The sequence below is a fragment of the Rhinolophus hipposideros genome (assembly GCF_964194185.1).
Source record: "Rhinolophus hipposideros genome assembly, chromosome: 1".
Lineage (NCBI taxonomy): Eukaryota > Metazoa > Chordata > Mammalia > Chiroptera > Rhinolophidae > Rhinolophus > Rhinolophus hipposideros.
In genome coordinates, this window is record NC_138047.1 from 6,999,167 (window position 1) to 7,021,088 (window position 21,922).

The following is a 21,922-nucleotide window of genomic DNA, read 5'->3' on the forward strand; positions in this document are numbered from 1 at the left end:
TCTGAATAAAGCTAAAGTATGAATACTCACGGGCAAGATACAAATTTTGAACACTTTTGGATAAACACCAAGGAACACAATTCCTAGATCCTATGCCATTTTGCAGTCCCACTAGCAGTGAATGAGAGTTCCCATTGCTCCACATCCTTGACCACATTTGTTGTCTGTATATTGGATCTGGGCCATTCTGATAGGTGTATAGTGACATCTCATTGTTGTTTTAATAGGCATGTCCCTAATGGCTTATAATGTGGAACATCTTCCCTTGTGCTCATTTGCCATCTGTATATCTTCTTTGATGATGTGTCTGTTAACATCTTTGGCCCATATTTTTATTGGGATGCTTATTTTCTTATTGTTCAATTTTAAGAGTTTTTTGCCTATTTAGGATAAGTCCTTTATTAGCTATGTCTTTTGAAAATATTTTCTCCCAGTCTGTAGGTTAAATTTACACAATGTATAATGAAATTTTTATATAATAAGAAAAACTACCTGTTGCTTTTGCTCCTTTTCAAAGATTAATGAACTATATTTATGCAAGAATATAATGAAGAAAAACAAGCGAAAAATAGAAGAATTAAATTAGCTACTGGTTCTATAAAAAGGCTAATGAAATTGATAAATACCTAGCAAAACTGATAAAGTAAACTGTATCATAAAGACAATGAGTGGCAAAACACAAATCATCAAAATCATGAATTACAGAGTACTGTCAAAAACAGATTATAAAGACACCGCAAATATAATAAATTGGTAGTATGAACAACTCTATTCCAATAAATTTGAAAATACTGATGAAATGGACAAATTCTTTGAACAAAATTTTACAAAAACTGGCTCAAGAAGAAAGAGAAAATTAAAAACTGTATCTTTTAAAGAAATTATTTTTTTAATAAAATGGCTCCTTCCAAAGAAAACTTTAGATCCAGCTAGTTTTATTGCTGTTACATCTAATATTTAAGAAAGAAATATAACCAATCTTACCCCACTCTTAAACTTTTTCAAAAAATAAAAGAAGAGGAAACATTTCTTAGTGCATTTCATGAGACCATCATAGATATTGCAACAAAATAAAATTAAATGCCAACACCAATCAAGAAAATAACTGTAAAAATCTTTAATGAAATAATAGCTTTTAAATCCAACAATATAAACAATAAATAATATTTCACACTCAAGTGTGATATATTTTAAAAATGTGAGGCTTCACATTCAAAAATAAAAGTTAACCAATGTGATTCACATTAACAGAATAAAGGACAAAGATATATAATCATCCTAATGGATACATTAGGATGCATTTGACAAAATTTAATATCTATGCAACATTTATTCATCATAAAATATGAAGCAAGATAAGAATAGAGGGAAGTTTCTCCATTGATAAAATACTGTATATGAAAAACTGTACAGCTCCCATCATACATGGTGAAATATTGAACATGTTTATACTGAGATTGAGACCAAAATTATGAAAAGTTAGTTCTAAACCTATCTGCTTAATATTATCCCTTGCTATTGTAATATTGTAATTGGCGAGGGGAAAAAATAAAGGAGGAGGAAATAAAAATTTTAGAGGAAAAATAAAACTTTTATTTCATTTCTTGACACCAATAAAATGATAGATAGTCCATTAGGGAATATTTATGTAATGATACATTACTTAGCAATAAAGGAGAAAAAAATATTGATACATTCAGCAATAGGGATGGCTCTCAAAAAGCTATATTGTGTAAAAGAAGCCAGCCAAAAAAGTAGAAGCTAGACAGTAAAATAAATCTGTGTCAATTGTACAACACGTAAAACAATCTATGATGATAGAAATCAGAACATTTTCCACCTAGGTTGGTAGCTGTGGTCTTGGACAGGAAAACTACATGAGGAAACTTTGTGTTATGATGGAAATATATCTTATGTGAGGTGTTAGTTAATAGATATACACATTTGCTAGAACTCACTGAATTGGAAATTTAAGATTTATCACTTTTATCTCAATGTAAATAAGTATGAAGATATCTGGGGTCTATCTTGAAAGTGAATTAGAGAATATACCCCATATTTTGTCACCATTATGCCCCACTTTCGGGATGATTCTTGTTTTTACTTATCTTGTGACCTGTAGAATTATTAGGCTTCCTCCTTATTTATTAAACTATAGCTTCTCAAACTACTTTTTTTCTGTAATGGAGCTGCTGCTCCCCATTCCAAGTAAATATACCTTCATGAAGTTAAAGGTTCTCAGCATTTCTCTAGTCTAGGTGACTGCGGGCTAACTACATCCCGCTTTGTGCCTGTGGATAATTTACCTCCGATCATACTGCACTACAAAGAATTTTTAAAGACAGTCCATAATGGTGACATTTTATAAAGAATTGGGGATAATATTAGATTCACCAGGATGTGTTCCTCTTTTGGTACACGCTTCACACTTACTATGATCTCTTAGGTGCTCATGTTGTTTTTGTAACTTTCCACATGTTCTGAACAAGATGAAGTGCCTGAGGTAGTGATGATGGAGATGGTTTGTAGAGGTCAGTCTAATACTAGGTCCGTTTATTAGAGCAGAAATAGATGTACCATACTAGATTATTTTAATACAAAGTGGATGTTGGTAGCATGTGTTAAAACACATGAACACAGAATATTTTAGAATGGTTTCATCAACTATATCCACACTTTGAACTTATTTAGACTACATGGTGGAGGAGTCAAAAGTTATATCTCTGTTGGTTTCTTAGATCCTTAAATTCAAACAGGAAATAGTAATAGCAGCAATTTTATTTTCCCAAAATAGCAACATTCAGTCAGAGTTCTCTAAGATGTTGATTCTAAGAACCTATTAAAAAAAAAATCTTCAGAGAATTAAATTATGTTTAAATTGAACAAGTGTCATTTTCTCTGGCCTTGCCTTGCCCTTCTAGCCCTGATTAAACTGAATGCAGTAACCTATGGGAGCTCTGGTCATGAGTTGAGTGTCATGCTAATGAACTTGGGTCAGAACTTCCATTTTCATCCTAGATGTACTTAAGCCTCTGGTGTTTCCAGACTTCAAAAGCTCTTAGCACAACAGGAGTTCTTGACCTTACATGATGTATGTTTATTTTTAATCCTTGTCTCTCCTTGTTTGACAGGCAAAGGCCCTGTGCCTGAGTCATTTTTCTGTGACTTTCTTGTTCTCCTTTCCTAAATGCCCAGCAATTGGCAGGTAATATGTACCAGGTCACTCTGACCTCCTGGAGAAAGTAATTTTTCTCGAGTGTAGATGGGGGGGCTGCAGTCAAGTATGCTCGCTAAATCATCGCCATGTTTTAAATCATGTAGGTAGGGAAAATGTTTTAAAGGTTCACTGAGGTTCAACTTCAAACTCCATGGTTTAGGTGAATCCACATTTGACATATTCTCTTGACATACTAGACTGTGTCCCATAGATTTTATTTAAATGTGATTAGAAGTATCCTTCTGTGCTTTGTGTTAAAATAAATTTCCATAATGTATTATGGTGGTACCAACTCTTAAAAATAATGGGAAGAATGATAGTAATATCTGGGGGGAGGACTAATTGGCATAGCAAGTATGATTAGTACCACGTGCAAAACTACCAGCATGGACCAGTAGCAGCTCCACAGCAAAGAGCTCTACGTTACTCTACGTATCTCCTCACCCACTAACATTTTTAAAACAGTCTATTCATATTAAGGGGAAATTTAATCTGTTATTTCAATTGCTCTTTTTTCACTTTTGAAGAAATTACGTATGGTGAGGTCAGAGTTTTGCTAAGGAAGAGATTGCCGGCTCGCCTCAAAATGGCCCCCTAGAATAGGAAATTATCTGGACCTGGGATTGGTCTTCAATACTTGAGAACCAGAATTCTGATGTGGACAGGCCACAGAGAGGAGGTTCATGTCTTAGAACTGGCTCCTATCAGCCAGAATCACTGTATTAATGAATTGTATTAAGGTGACATTTTCTCACTTTGTATTAGAAACATGAACAACGGCATGCTTCCTTTCAGGACCAGTTATTCTCTTGCCATAGACAGTCATACATGGAAAAATCAAGAAAAAACATAACTGATTTCTAATGAACCAGAACAATGAGAATTATTTCTATAAGTGAAATGGTTAAGATTTTCACCTATATAATAAAATAGTCATAATACGTGAAATATAACACTTGCAGTTTATGGGCTGATTCCCTGTCTGTTGTAGTGTTTACATAGATTTCAGCAACGTTTACCTCCACATCTCTCACTATTTTCTAAGTGACCTTCATGTATTATTTTTCTGTTTGATACATTATTTTCCTAAATATTTTGTCACCCCTAAGTGATGAAGCTACTGCTGACCCGGGAGCCCAGGGCTTGGGTGGAGCACTGCCACCATCCTAGTTATAGTTCTGCTGTTGGAACCACAGTCGTGACCCTGTGTTGCGGGGCACTCGGCCTCTTACAGACACTGTCAGGTGCCAATCGTGGCTTCCTTCCAGAAACTACCTTCAGAAGGACAACAGCCTTCTTCTTTCTGTCTCCCAGTCTCACACTATTGCACCCCATTGAAAGTCTGAGAAAAGTAGTTTGCACGATATAATCCTAATGGTACCCAGAGGAACATCCGTATAAATGGGCATGTTTGGAGCTGAGCGACACTTGGTACTCTGATCCAGGGGGAGTAAATATGAGAATCAGTTGTATTTTGACATGAATTGATTTTGTACATCCTGGTTCGGGCTTGGAAAAGTCTCTGTGCTTTCAGGAAGAGAGAAGGCAAATGATACAGTTGAATATATAATGGGTTTAATATAGAATTAGGGGCTGAAATGATTTTGGAAGAGTTGGAGGAGCAGAAGTCAAGGAAACTGCCTCCTAAGTTTATGGAAACTACTGCTGATGGACAGTGAATCCAGCAACGAAGATTTCAGCCAAAAACACTAAAGCAGATAGTTCACAAAAAGCATGTCACAATTTTTTTACAGTTCTCAAAAGACAAAAAAAAAAAAAAAAAAAAAAAAATTAAGAAAACAGAAAACAAAACAGAGGTTCTCACTAGCTGCCTCCATCTGCAAGACTGAGGTGGCTTCCAGACTGTCATGATCAAGCTGTTGGGAATCTCACTCCACCCACATCTGGCCGCAACAGCATCCTGAGAGTTTTGGTTTCCGCTTCTTTTCTATCTTCTAAATGTCACACAGTTTCTTCTCACTGGCAAACTCCTATACCAGGAAAAGGATTCTAGAAAATGTAGCTCCTGGCTTTCCCTCAGCAATGCAGAGGAATTCTTATAAGTAAGTAGTGGTGATCTGCGCTGATAACAGACCACACAGGGCCGGGCCGGAGGAGGGTCACAACTATTGTCTTTTATGTTGGTTTGCACCCATAGCCATGTCTGTGATTAAGGCTGGGTGTGTAATGTGGTCGTCTGCTTTATGCATTCTCACCCTGGCTTCATATAAGAATTTTAAACTAAGTCCAGTGTTCTTCCATTAAAGCATACTCAAGGTTGTTACAGTCCCTAACAATCATATGATCATATTAATAGATGCAGAAAAAGCATTTGACAAAATCCAGCATCCATTTATGAACAATATTCTCTGCAAAGTGGGAATAGAGAGACCGTATCTCCACATAGTTAAGGCCACATATGACAAACCCACAGCTAACATCATACTCCATGGGGAAAAGCTAAAAGTATTTTCCTTAAGATCAGGAACAAGACAAGGACGCCCACTTTCTCCACTTCTATTCAGCACAGTATCAGAAGTCCTAGCCACAGCAATCAGACACAGAAAAGAAATAAAAGGCATCCAAATTAGAAAGGAAGAAGTAAAATTGTCATTATTAGCAGATGACACAATACTGTATATAGAGACCCCAAAAGATTCCACCATAAAAAACTGTTAGAACTGTTCAATGAATTCAGTAAAGTAGCAGGACTCAAAATTAATATTCAGAAATTGGTTACATTTTTATACACCAGTAATGAACTATCACAAACAGAATTTAAAAAAAAAAATCTCGTTTACAATTGCATCAGAAAATAAAATACCAAGGAATAAATTTATTCAAGGAGGTAAATTATAACACATTGAAAGAAATTGAAGAAAATACAAATGAATGGAAGCATACATATATCATGCTCATGGAGAGGAAGAATCAGCATCATTAAAATGTCCAAAATATCCAAGCAATCTACAGATTCAGTGCAATCCCTATCACAATATCTATGGCATATTTCACAGAGCAAATAATCCTAAACTTTATATGGAACCACAAAAGACCCTGAATAGCTACAGGACTCCTGAGAAAGAACAGTAAAGTTGGAGGTATCAGGCTACTTAACTATGCTACAAGGCTACAGCACTGTACTGGCTAAAAACAGACACAAGATCAATGGAACAGAATAGAGAGCCCAGGTATAAACACACGCCTATGTGGTCAATTAATATATGACAAAGGAGGCAAGAATATGCAATGGAGTAAAGAGAGTCCATTGAATAAATAATATTAGGAAAACTGGACAGATAAATGCAAAAAAGAATGATACTAGACCACCTTTTTACTTCATATACAAGAATAAACTCAAAATAGTCTAAAGACGTGAATGTAAGACCCCAAACCATAAAGCTCCTAGGAAGAAAACATAGGCAGTAAACTCTCTGATGTTGCTTTATATATATATATATATATATATATACATATATATATATATATATATATGTATATATATATATATGTATATATATGTATATATATACACACATATTTATTTATTTTATATATAAAAACATTTTATATATAATATATATTTATTTTATTTTTTATATATATTTGTTTTATTTATATATATTTTTTTATTACACATACATATATTTTTTTCCTGATATATCTCCTTGGGCAAAGAAAACAAAAGAAAAATAAAGAAACAGAACTACATCAAACTAAAAAGTTTTGCACATCAAAGAGAACCATTGAGAAAAGGAAAAACAAAAGCAAAAACAAAACAACCTACTGAACGGGAGAAGGTATTTGCCAATCTAGTAAGGCTTAATGTCCAAAATTCATAAAGAACTCAACAAATTAACACCAAGACAACAAAAAATCCAATTAAAAAATGGGCAGAGGACCTGAAGAGACATTTCTCCAAAGAGGACATGCATATGACCAGACATGTGAAAAGATGCTCAATGTCACTAATCGTCAGAGAAATGCAAATAAAAACCACAATGAGATACCACCTCACACCTGTCAGAATGGCTATCATCAATAAATCAGGAAACAAGTCTTGGCGAGGATGTGGAGGAAAGGGAACCCTCGTTGTATTGTTGGTGGCAATGCAAATTTATGCATCCACTATGGGAAACAGTATGGAGGTTCCTCAAAAAATTAAAAATAGAACTGCCTTCTAATCCAGCAATTCTTCTCCTGTGTACTTATCCAAAGAAATCCAAAACACTAATTTAAATTTATATGTATAAATATATATAAATAAATAAATATATATATATATATATATATATATATATATATATATCCCTATGTTTACTGCAGTGCCATTCACATTAGCCAAGATGTAGAAACAACCAAAATGCCCATCAATAGATGACTGGATAAAGAAATCAGGGTACATTTATATGATAGAGTATCACTCTGCCATAAAAAAGAATGAAATCTTACCACTTGCAACAACATGGAAAGACCTAGAGGATATTATGCTAAGTCAAATAAGTCAGACCATAAAAGAAAAATACCATATGATTTTACTTATTTATTGAATATAAAAATATAAACGAACAAAAAAAGGAGAAACAAACTCATAGATACAGAGAACATGTTGATGGTTACCTGACCCAGGAGGGATTAAGGTGGTAGGTGAAAAAGGGGATGGTATCAAATTGTTAGTTATGAAAACAGTCACAGGAATGGTAAAGTACAGCATAGGGAATACAGTCAGTAATGTTATAAAAACTGTATGGTAACAGATGGGTACTAGACTTACTGGGGTTATAACTGCATAATTTACATAAATGTCTAAGCACTATGTTGTAATGTCTAAGCACTATATTCTTATTGAATTTCAACTGTAATTGAAAAAAAATTTAAAGAAGAAAATAATCACATTTGCTTCTTCACATTTGCTTTCAAATTGATAACATTACTTCCTTTGAAGGAGGTGAACTGTACTAGACTAATGGGGGGTTCACTTCATAGATTCTGTAAATGTCTAACCACTGTGTTGTACACCTGAAATTATTATAAAATAATATTGAATGTCACCTGTAATTGAAAATATTGCTTTTTATTATTTTAATTAAAGTATAAGATAAGAATTTACAAAAAAACCACACACTTGTTAAAAAAATAATGATAGATAATAGCTTTTTACACATTAAGATTCCTTAAAGTTCTTTATAAGACTTAAATAACTGCTAACACATAGTAGGAAACATAACTGCCTTGGAATGGAAAAAAAATGTCTTTTGTTTTACCCTGATACTAATAAACAGTTTGGAAAAGAAAGATAAACTCTTACATGAAAATTTTAGGTTATTCTTCATATAATCTTGTCTTATGAATAATCAGCTAATTTTTGAATACTTCTTTGAATGAAAGACACTGGAACCTATTAATCAAATATATTTGTTAATTTACCTTAGAAGTCATTTTGGGATTAGAGAGCTGTAGCTCTACTCTTTAGGATATGTTTTTACTTTGTTTTTACTATCTTTCTTTACTTTATTTTACATTTGTTGAATCCCTAGTAACATCTAGCTTTGCATATCTTTCTAGAAGCGCAGCCAAAGTACACTTCAGTTGCATTTCCATTTTAAGTGTCAGAGTTTACAACCTTGTGATGGAGGTCCAGAATAGTCAACACTTTCTCTTTCTGTACTAAAAAAGCTGCAGACAATAGTATGTAATAGTGATGGAGAAGAATGAACCCCCACTCCCACTAAAAAAAAAAAAAGAAAGAAAATATTGTTGCATTCTTTATCTAAATGATTTTTTCTCAAGGATCATGTATTAATATTATCATTCACACTTAAAAGGAGAGTTTAATCTGTCTCAAAATGAATCAATGGAGAAAGGATTTCCAGCCAGTATTTCCTTAGAAATACCTTCATAAATGGGAATAGTTATGTATATCATATATATATATATATATATATATATATATACACACACATATATATACACACACATATATACATATATGTATACATATGAATATATGTATACATTATATATATACTTTTATACATGTAATCTTTTTTGAAAGTGTAAACATTGTGAAACTAAAGTCTAATTAAATCATAGTTAGCAACACTCCACAACTTTTGACAGAAATAGTCATCTTGCAATGAAAGTATTTTAGTTATGTACAAATAACTAATGCTTACTTAACTATCCAACATGTAATTGTCTTTATGTGGGAGTGAAAGAACCTGAACTTCCTCAAGTTTTTTTCGAGTCAAACTTCAGTTTGACTCCAAGATTTCACTCCAAGATGCATTTCTAAAGACAAAAATTACTGCTGCGGGACTACCTCTATCCATATGTCCCATATGTCTTCCTTTGTGGTGTGTTGTATTGCTCACCTGTGGCTATGGAATTTTTCTGTTTGTCAGACAAGGCTAAAAGAAATGAAAAAGAAATGAAAAAGAAAACAGGGCTTGGGAATCTCTTCTTTTGAGTTACCTTACTTATTTGTCCCAGTTTCCATATCTTTGAGAAAGGAAACTGTCCCAGTAAACAGCACAACTCTGTCTTTTCTATGTAGGATGGGTTCTATTTTTAAGTATAACTCCTTTAGAAACCAATTTATACTAGATATCTGACCTACATAATAAAATCTGAACTCCATGTTTGATTTTTCTCTGTTTTGTTTCTAAAGCAACACTATCTTTCATACATCTTTGCATCGATTTCATGGGTAATTTTCTTGATCTGTACATATTGCTTGAACCAGATTTCCAAAAAAACCCTTTAATCAATAATTTTGAGAAATGCCATCTTCCATACCGCTGGAGTTCATTTTTATATATTTGAACTGTCAGAGTTATGTGTCTGTAACCTCCTATGTTGATCCTGCAGTGAAGTTGCCAAGCATATTCTCCCTTTAGAAAAGTTGTAAAAAAATTTACAAACCAAAACTGTGTTACTTATCAGTTCCTCTGTTCTAAACCTGTGCTCTTTCTTTTTCTTCTGACTTCTGCATTTTCAGTGAAAAATGCAAGTCCACTGAGGACCTCTGCGATCTTACTCTTGGGTATCTTCCACTGTGACCTCTGTGTGGATAAACAATCACCACATTTAGGTTTGTTCCACCTATGGGTCTCTGCAATTTAAAAGAAAGTCTTGTTTTCAAAGAAAATTTCAGTGGCTCCACCAAAAGGCAATGATCTCTGGAGGTGAAATTTTCAGCATCATGCTTAATGCTAGGAAGGATTTTGTGAAGGGGAAAACTATTCAGGGACCTTGAAATTGAGACATGTGTGCATAAAACACTGGCTATGTTGTAAAGAAAACACTTTTAAAGGAAAGCCCAACCTTTTATATTTCCTTGAATCCTCAGAAGAGCCGACATTTTGCTGACTCACCTTGATGATCACATGATATTATTGGACCACAGCTTTTTAGATTCCAAAATGATTTCTAGAATTTTTGTGATTTCTTTATAGAATCGTATTCATGAAAACAAGGTTGACCAAAGAGCTTTATGTCTATGTATCTGCTATTGATACCGTTATATTCTTCTATTGTAATATCTGTGTATCTTTGAGAGAAAGGGTATTGCTATCCAATCACCTCAGAAAGTTCTGTATCTAGAATACATCATGGGTGTTTCCCTTTCCATAACACCCCATACCTAGCTAAATTCAGATTCCTTTGGAATTTATCTTCCACATATAGTAATATGCTATAATGAACGGCCATGCAACTTATCTTAAGTAATTAAACATATTACTACATTCCCTGATAAATGCATGCTTCTCCCTGCAATATCCCCAAGGATAATATCTTTCTTGAATTTCTTGTTTATCATTTCCACTGCATTTCTTGTATTTTAAATATATACATAAATTGTTAAATACATACAAATATATATTACATTGAAACATACTGCATATATTATTACATATATTACATCTAGCATGTATTACATATAACATTTATTAAATTGAAACATTCTACATAAATCGAGTTCTCCTGTATTATAACATGTTTTTTCCACTCAAAAAAATGCATTTTTGCTGATGGGGATATTCAGTAGACTTTATTTTCCTAAATGACTGCGACAGTCTTTCCCATTCATTATTTTCTTCTTACCCTGTGACTTTGGCAGTCCTTTGGAGAGGTGTCTGAGGGTTCCCTCCCCTTGAATCTGGATGGGAGCTTTTATTACTCTGACCAACAGACTATAGCAGAAGTGAGGCTGTGTGACTTCTGAAGTAGATCATAAGAAGGATTCAGCTTTCATTCTACTCTAAATTTCAAGATGCTTGCTCAAGGGAAACCAGTCACTATGACATGAGGATACCAAAACTAGTCCATGTGGAGAGACTCATGGAGAGAGGCCTCATGGAGTAAGTGAGGTGATCAGAGGACAGCCAGCCTCAATGGACTTCGGAGTGAGCTTGCCTTTAAATAATAATCCCCAGACATCTACTCTTCCACTGAGGCCTCAGAGAAGATAGAGAAGGGATAAACTATTTCCTCTATGCTTTTTCTAAATTCTGAGCAATGGAAACCAAGAGCATAATAAATGGTTGTTTAAAATCGCTGAGTACTACAGGGCTATATTCTGAAACCACTGTAGGTGGAACAATATGTATCTTTCTAGTTCATTTATTATGATTACTGTATATTAAATTATTTGTAGATATCAAATTTTATTTGTTAAAAATGTTATGATGTCTTGATTGACAGTTTGTTTTACTTCTTTGCTACTGTATGTAAAGCTGCTATAACCTTCATAAACCTATCTCAGGTACATATGAAGGAGTTTCTCTGGTACCATATAATTAGGAGTGGAATTGCTTCAATCTCAAAATATGCATACCTTTAATTTTATCAGATTTTGTCAAATGTACAGTGGTATTTTACTAATTTATACCTCCATCTGAAATGTATGAGTTCTTACTATCCCATACCATGATTTTTCAATACAAGTTTGATATTTTAATCCACCTTTCTCTTGATTACAAAACGTCACCTTTGGCATAAAGTTTCCTACTTTTACTCTTGAGGTGAGCATTGTTTTATATGTTTATGTTATAGTGGATATAGTTTATATATACTCTAAAATGAAAAAATAATGAATCGCTTGGATAGACCACAGTTAATCATATATTTTTCTATATATTGACTCTTTTAGCTTGGCGATTTTTTTTTTGTTTTTCTACTATTAAATATTCATATTTATATCTTAACTCCATAATTGAGATTTGACACCAGTTTTTTCTTTCTTAAACCATAGTTATTTGCTTATAATATCAAGTCTATATTAATATCATAATATGAATTACACAGCGATCTTGGTTTTATTTTTTCTGAAATTGGCCTTTTCCTTTAATGTTTGTTTAACCAGTTTTACTTTTAAACATTTCTAGGCCATATTTCATTAAAATATGTTCAATGATAGATTTAAATACTTTAACAATTATAGATAGATTTTCTTGATTCAATTCAGTATATTATACATTTAAAGTAATTCTCCACTGAATTTCTGTTCAGATTTATCTAGATGTCATTAATTTCTTTCAGTAATATTTTATAATATTTAGAATACAAGTTTGCATCTATTTTGTTACATTTTTCCTAAATATTTTGTTCTTTTTTGGTGTTACTTGAAATGATTTGTTTTCTTAATTTTATTTTCATATTGTTCATTACTAGTGTATAGAAATACAATTGATTATTTTATATGTTGATCTTGTACCCTGCAACATTGCTGAATTTATTTTTTTACTTATAATAGCATCTAGTATTAGTATAGTAATAATAAATAGTATTATATTAGTTTACAGCAGTGGATTCCTTAGGATTTTCTGTATACAAGATGATGTCCTCTGAAAGTAGAACTACTTTTACTTCTTACTTTTCAATCTGGATTATTTTTATTTTTATTGTTGCCTAATGGTTCTGGCTAAAAGCTTCAGTAAAATGTTGAAATGATAAGAATAGATATCCTTATCTTGTGCTTGATGTTAAGGTAAAGCATTCAGTTTTCATTACCAAATGTAGTGTTATTTTTGGGTGTTTTGGTAGATAAAGTTTATCAGTTTGAGAAAATCCCCTTCTATATTTAATTTGTTGAGTTTTTTAAATCATAAAAATCAGGATGTTGAATTTTGTAAATTGCTTTTCTGCATCTGTTAAGATGATGATTATTTTTTCCCTTATTCCATTGATATGATATAGTATATTAATTGAGTCTGGTTTTTAAAACAACCCTGTGATTATAGAATAAATGGTATATAATCCATTTGATATAATTCTAGATTCAGTTTGTTAGTATTTTGTAGAGGATTTTTTTCAATCTGCATTCAAAAGACGTATTGTTCTGTAATTTCCTTTTCTTATGATGTCTTAGTCTGGTTTTGCTCTTAGGAGATAATGTCCTCACAGAATGAATTGAGAAGTTTTCCATTTTCTAGTTTTTGGGAGAGTTTGTGAAGAATTGGTATTAATTCATCGTCAGATGTTTCATGGAATTCACCAATCATCTGGACCTTGGATTTTCATTGTGGAAATTTAAAAAAAAAATACTATTCAATCTTTTTATTTGCTATCGTCTATTTAGATTTTCTGTTTATTCTTGAATCAGTTTAGTAGTTGTCTTGTTTCTATAAATGCAGTTTTCAATTTCCTGTCCATTGTATCATCTTGCGATCACTTTTATTTCTGTGTGGTTAATAGTTACATTTTTTCTTTCATTTCTGATTTTAGTAATTTGGTCTTTTATCCTTTTTTATTTGTCAGTTTAGCTAAGAGTTTGTGAATTTTGTTTATATTTTCAAAGAATCAGCTTTTGGTTTAGTTGATTTTCTCTAGTTTGTGTATTCTGTATTTCATTAATTTCTACTCTAATCTGTATTATTCCTTTCATTCTGCTTGCTTTAGGGTTAGTAATCTGCTCCATTTAAACCAAATGTCTTAAAGTGGAAGACACATACTGATCTGGGATCATTTCCTTTTTGTTATGGGTATTTAAAGATATAAATTCTCCTCTAAGCACTGCTTTAGCTACATCCCATAAATTTTGGTATGTTGTGTTTTCATTTTAGTTCATATCGAAGTGTTTTCCACTATGCTTTGATTTGTTTGTTTACCCTTTGGTTACTTAGACGTGCGTTATTTAATTTCACATAATGGTGAATTTCCCAATTTTCTTTTTGTTAGTAATTTCTAATTTTATTTTATTGTGGTCAGAAAATATACTTTATGTCATTTTAATCATTTTAAATGTATTTTGCTTTATTTAATGACCTCACATATAGACTATACTGGAAAATGTTTTATGTGCACTTCAGAAGTATGTGAATTCTGCTTTATTTGGTGGAGTGCTCCATAGATGTCTGTTTGGTCTAATTGATTTATAGTGTTTGTCAAGTCTTCAATTTCCTTGTTGATCTTCTGTCTCTTTATTCTACTGATTATTGAAAGTGAAGCATTAAGTCCCCAACTATTACTGTTGAATTGTTTGTTTTTCCCTTTAAGCCTGTAGGATTTTGCTTCATGTATTTTGAGAATCTGGTATTAGTTGCAAAATGTTAAAAACCATTATACTTTCCTGATGTATCAATCTTTTACCATTATAAAATGTCCCTCTTTATCCTAGTGATATAGACTTTGGTTTAAATTAAAGTCTATTTTGTTGCATATTAGCATAGACACTCTAGCTTCTTTTATTTTTGATGTTTGCATGATATACCTATTTCCATCCTTTTACTTTCCCTATTTTTTAATCTAAAGTATGTTTCCTGTAGTTATCATATTATTGGATCTTGTCTTTTGATGAAACCCTTTAAGTAGCTGCCTTTTGGTTGAATTATTTTAAATAATATAATCTTTTATTGATAAAGTTAGATTTATGTCTGCTAATTTATTCTTTATTTTTTCTATGTCTCATCTTTTTTATTTCTCTGTTCCTCCTTTACTACTTTCTTTTTCATTAAGTGAATACCATGTTTCCCACAAAAATAAGATCTACCCTGAAAAGAAGCCCCAGTTAAGATTGTCAGCCAGATGGATGCATTAAGTATGTTATGACGGTGTTCCAGAAGATGACATGACTGTATTTGAATAAATGTAGATTGTTGTACATGGAAAAATAAGACATCCCCTGAAAATACATCCTAATGCATCTTTTGGAGCAAAAATTAATATAAGACCCAATCTTATTTGCAGGGAAATACAGTATAAAACCTGGTCTTATTTTCGTGGAAATATGGTATTTTCTAATTAATTAAATTCATAATTTAATATTGTAATTTATAAATAATTAATTATGTAATAGTTAATATTAATACTATTAACTATTAATGTTCTTAGTTAATATTAATACTATTAGTTAATATTAATACTAATAGCTAATATTAATACTGTTAATAATAGTTAATATTAATACTAATGATTTTTTTCACTGCATATTTTGAGTATTTTTTTTAAATTCTTGCTTTAGGGTTCTTTCCCTTAACACTTATTCTACACTCTTATCAAAATCTACTTAAGATCTACATTAACTCAGTTCCAGTAAGGTAAATAAGTATTATTCCTAAATAGCTCTATTTTCTTTCCCCCTTTTTTTGTGATGTTTTGTCATACACATTGCTATGTTGTAAACACACAGTACATTGTTATAATTTTGTTTACATAATTAAAAGTGTTTTAAAGAGATTGAAAGAAGAGTACATATTTATATATTTTATGTTACCTTCTTGTGTATCATTTGTTGTTCTCTTCATTAATTCCTATGTATTTCAATATTGATGTCATGTCATTTTCTTACTCAAATATAGCATTACTTCCACCCACCTCCTCTGTGCTATTATTGGCATGTAGATTAAATATCTATATTTTAGTCCCAATAATAAAATGATATATGTATCATATAGTTTTTAAATCGAATAAGCAGAGAAAAACGAAAAAATATACAGTTATACTTTACTTTAAATTACCTGCATTATTGCCTTTACTGGCATTCTGTGTGTGTGTGTGTGTGTGTGCTTATGTGTATTCAAATTATGCATGTGTGCTTATGTGCATTCAAATTACATTCTCGAGTCACCTACTTTCAGCATGGCTGAAACTTCCTTTAGTAGTTTTGTAAGGTGGGTCTGTTAGCAATAGGTCTGTTGGGTTTATTTTTTCTTATTAACCTGGGAATGCCTTTATTTTGCCTTCACTTTTTAAAGATAATTTTTGGATGTGGTTGTGGTTGACAGTTCCCTCACCGCAGACTCTTTGAATATGTTATCTCCCACTGTGTTCTGGCCTTCATTGTTTTTGATGATAAGTCAGCTGTTAATCTTATGCGGGTTCCCTTTCTCATGATGGATTATTTTTCCCTTGCTTCTTTCAAGATTTTCTCTTTGCTTTCAGTATTTTTGCCAGGATATGTCTATGTGCTGATACCTTTGCATTTAAAATTCTGCTGAAAATTCACTGAGTTGCTTGTACTTGTATATCAATGTCTCTGAACCATTACATCTTGGAATATTTTTTTCTTCTTGTTTGTCTTACTCCTCCCCTCTGGCACTGTCATTGCATTTATGTTGGTGGACTTAAATATGTCCCATATTTCTCTGAGACTTTCTTTATCTTTCTTTATTTGTTTTATCTGTTTTTCAGATGACATGATCTTGATTATACCATCTTTAAGTTTGATGACTCTTCTGCTAGCTCAAATCAATGCTGATCCCCTTTTCAGATCCAGATTTCCATTTTTCATTATTTCTTTATTGATATTCTATATTCATGTAAGATTGTCATCATATCTTCTTTACTTCTTTAAGCATGGTTCCTTTAGTGTTTTTAATAAATGTATAATGGCTGCTTTGAAGATTTTGTCTGCTAAATGCAACACCTCAGCCCTATCAAAGGCAGTTGCAGTTTCCTGATTGTTTTTGCTTTTTTTGTTGTTCCCTGTGTATGTGTCACACTTTTTCAGTTTCCTATATGTGTCATACTTTTTAGTTTCTTTGCATATTTCATTTTTGGCTGCAAATTACATGTTTCAGATAGTATAATACTTTTGGATAGTAATACCCTGGGGCTTGTTGTTGCTTGTATGGTTTTTATTTGTTTGTCTTGCTTATTTGTTTGTTTGTTTAATGGCCTGGCTGGCATATTTCAGTGAAGTCTGTTTCTCCTGCAGTTTAGAGCCTCTGATGTCATCCCTTAGATGACACAGGCTGGGGTTTTCTCTTATGGTCATCCTGGGATGACCACAGTTGTAGCAAGGTTGTCTGTTACTGTTTCTTTCCTTGATCTCTCTGTTAAGCTGTATGCTCTTGTTGGTATCACACCCAGTTGTTTTTTCTACAATAAGTACCAGCTTACTCTTCTGTTGCTTCCAACAATATTATAAGCATAAATTGTTACACAGTATGGTCCAGTTAAATTCAAAATCCTTTGCAAGGATAGTCATTGAGACTTGCTTTTGAGGCTTGTCGCAACCACAGGAGAGCTCTTTTTAGCTGTTTCTTTCCCTGATTCTCTCTGTTAAATATATTTCTGATCTATGGTTGAGCCTGTCTTATGACAGGCTTGTCTTATGGAGCTACCAGCCTTCTCTTCATTGCTTACTACCAAATTTCCACTGCTTTCAACAGCATCCTTACACTTGAAGTTCTTCACATGCCGTCTGTTCCAAATAAAGTTATTTCTCTTGGAGAGAGCTTCAGAGCTCTCTGTTCTTACAGCCTGCCTCACCCTCTGGGTAGGATATCTATACCACTTCTCCAGAGCTGGGATGGAAAGTGTTTCAGTTCTCTCAATATGACTACAACTTTACACATGGGATGCTAGGCAGGGTGGAAGCCTTTGGCCTTCATGTCTCATGTATGATGGACTTCCATCCTTTGAGTAAGCTCAGACAAGAGTAATTGGGACCCAGTGTTCTCCACCTTCCATGCTTGGGGTAAAGCTTCCACGTTCTGCGTGGAAAGGCTGAGTGGAGGAAGGGAGCCTATGTTCTCTCAGCCATTCTTGCCTGGAATAGAGCTTCTGCAGCTGGGAGCTGGGGTTGATGCTGGAAGTGAGAAATGCTACTTCATAACAGCTGCTTAGCCTCTCCTAACGTACTGCTTAAAAATCAGCAAATTCTTTGAGAGGAAATGCAGCTTGGAACGGTGGTCCCACTTCAATGAGTCTCTCATCTCTTCAGAATCTTGGATACCTAAATAATGCTGCTTTGATAAATTTGTAAGATTTTCAAATATGTGTGTATGCATATGCACAAGTACCAGACTACGCAGACACACCACACACACATATATATGCTTGCATTCAGCTCAAACATTTGATTTTAATGAGAAGTTTAATATAGCTGAAAAGAAAAACCAAGTTCAGAACATTTTGATACAGAATATTTCATTAATTTCTACTTAATTTTATATTTCTTCATTGAACCATAAGCTATTAAAATTAATTTTATTTTCAAGCTTATCAATTTTTGTATATCTTTTATTATTTAGAATGTTATTAATTTTTTGTATTCAGGAAATAAATCCTGATTACTACTAATTCATGGAACATTTTTGAGAATCAATTTACTGCTTACTGAATGGTCCATTTAATCAAATATTCTATGTATTGAGAAAAAGATGTATTTTCTCTAATTGTTGATTAAAAAAATTAAACATATTCTTAGGTTATTCATTTTACTTGGATTCTTCAAATAAATTGTTCTGAGGGTAATTATTTGTGTGTATCGTCTATCAATAACTTTGAGAGTTATGTTAGAGACTCCACATATCATACAAGATTTATCAGTTTTGGGGGGAGATTCTGTCATATTGTGGTTATATATTTTGAAGCTTTAGTATGAGGATGAATACAGGTTACATCTCATGATTCTTTTCTTTAAAAAATAATCCAAATTATTATATTGTATACCAACTCTCTTTTGGATAACATTTGCCTCATGCTTTCTTTCTCTTTTAAATTTTGAATATTTAGTATTTTAATATTTCATGGATATTTCTTGAATAATAGCTACATTTAATTTTTTTAATGTTGCTTTAAATGAGAGTATGTTTTGTATCTTGATCATACATTAAATGTAGTTTCTGTTTCTTGAAAAACTGAATATCAGTGTTTACAGTGTGTGTGTGTGTGTGTGTGTGTGTGTGTGTGTGTGTTGCTAGCGACACTTTGGAAATGCAATTCTTCCTTTTTTGCCCCCTGCTTATTTATAATTGAGATGGTTATTTTCTCTAGTTTCTCATCTTTAAAAAAAAATTTGGATTTTGTACTTAATGCTTACGAGAACACTATTTTTTTTGTTTGTTGTTTTGTTTTGCTTTGTTTTGAAAATAATTTGAAGACTGTGACAATGTAGAAATTTATAGAAAGATTTTAGAATTTTTTCTCCCATTTGTGTAGACTGCTATAAATAAGTGATCGATTTAAGGTCACGCCCGTGTTTAAACTGTACTGGTCCATTTAGCTAATATGAAACTGAATATTAAGCTTCCAGAAGGCCTGGACTACAGTTGTAAATTCTGACAGCAGGAATATTTGTGTTCTCCCAGGGCCTCCTGTAGACAGAAAAATGATCTAGTCTTGTGCTTTAAAACTAGACTGATTTTTTTTTTCTTAACTAGAACATCCTTTCAACACGATGTTGTCTTTCTATGACCCTTCTTTATATGAGGTATCATTGTCAAATCCACCCCTTGGAAAGACATGAGGCTTTATCATCTCTCTTTCTCTTTCCCAACAGGTCATTAAAATCGAACCTGTAAGTTACAGAGAGAAACAGATATCTCTAGGGAGCTATATCATCAATGTAAGTTTGCTACACTGATTTTTTAATTCCCTTGTCATTATTTTTAAGCTAGCATTTCTATTTATTTCTATAAGTTCAGCTATGTTTTACTTTCAAACTTTGGAGGATATTTACAATATCTAATCCACCATGTTAGATACATGGGTGTCTAAATTCATTCTACAGAGAACAGCCAATGTAATCTTTTCAAAAGGAAAATCACAAGCTTAAAACCCTTGTAATGCCTTTAATATTTCTTCTAAACAGAGCAGACCAGGCCCTGCATGCACATTTCTACGTATGCTGTATCTTTATTTTGAACTATACTTTATTTGACACTTTGTTATCCAGAAATTACAGCCTTCAGTCACAATTTCCAGTGCTGTCAGATGGCTTTTCTACATGTTGTCTGTCTGTTGAATGTTCTTAAGCCTTCCTTTCCTCTGGCTAATTTCCACTTCGCTTTCAGATCTTCATTTAAGCTTCACTCTCTCTGGAACGCCTTCCCTCATTTCCTGCCTTGGTCCTTTTCTCTCTTCCCGCAGAGCACTGTTTACCTCTCTCACTGTTTATCTGTAGTCAGACTTACATTTTAAAATTCCACATGTGGATACAAAATTATTTGATTTATACCTGTTTTTCTACTTGGATGGTGAATTCTCAGAAGGCATATATAGTGTATCTGTTTGTTTGGAGTTTTTTTCATCTTTTTTTTTTTTTTTTATCCTCAGCACCTGAAATAAGGTTGACTCTAAATATATATGTGTATATTGAAATAAACAAAATATGACTGTGGGCTACTTTTGAATAGGGAATATTCAATTTTTAGTTTTGCCACTCAGGAAATATTCCTATTGTAAAAGAGGCCAGAGATACCTCTAGAATTAACCTGCCATCTGAAGTTAGGCATTTAAGCTTCTTTGGTCAGAGCAATATACAAATCTTTTCTTCCTTTCACCTCTTTCACTCTTTAATCTGTGACCACATATTTCTACATGGTCGTGCAATTTGGCATAACTTCCCTCCTCAGGAATCCTGGGTACTCAGAACTCCAGAGTAGGTATGGACAGTTGGTATCCTCTAACCTTATTGTGATGACTATCATATATGGTGACAATTCAGAAACAATGGCAACTCATTCACGACAAGAGTGCAGATGGCGTGCAGGAGTGTTTTTACATACTCTGGACTCACTCATAGGCACAGAATATGTGTCCAGGAGCCATAGCCTAGCAAATACCTTTAGTTCCATGACATGGGCCTGGCAAAGTCTCCGAAGAAAAAATCAGAACTTTGTTCAAGCTGACATCATCTCCAGAAATAGAGGAAGTTTAATCAAGAAAGTATTCATCATAGAAGAGTGATGGAGATTCAAAGTTTGCATGGCTAAAATATATGGGTAATTAGGTATATAATCATACGTGCAGTTCTGTAGGCAGAGAGTGGAACCATCCATGGGAAGGTACCTTGGACATGGGGAGAACATCAAAGCCAAACAAGAGTTCCATTTCAGATGACTGGAGACATCTTACTGGAACAAGAATTCAAGATAGTAATATTACACAAGTGTAGTGGATTGGAACTTGAGCACAAAAGCACTGTTATTAGAAGAGAGACATGAGTTGAGAGTTGGAGATCACCAGGTATATCCACAGGTTAGCACTAACGCTCCACAACCCACTGCATCCTATTCTGAAAAATGACTCTATCGTAAACAAAGCAAGATTTTCAACATAATATTTTGGTCTCAATTTCATGGACAGAAACTCTTTATTTTCTCTCCCCTCTTTGCTTCAGCTAGTTAATTCCCACTTTCTTTCAAATGTCAGGTTGAGCTTCACTTTCTCAATGAAACTTTTTCTGACTTCCTCACTAGGTCCCATTCTCTTTCCCCCCATGTTTCCATTAATAATTTTAACATATGATTAGTT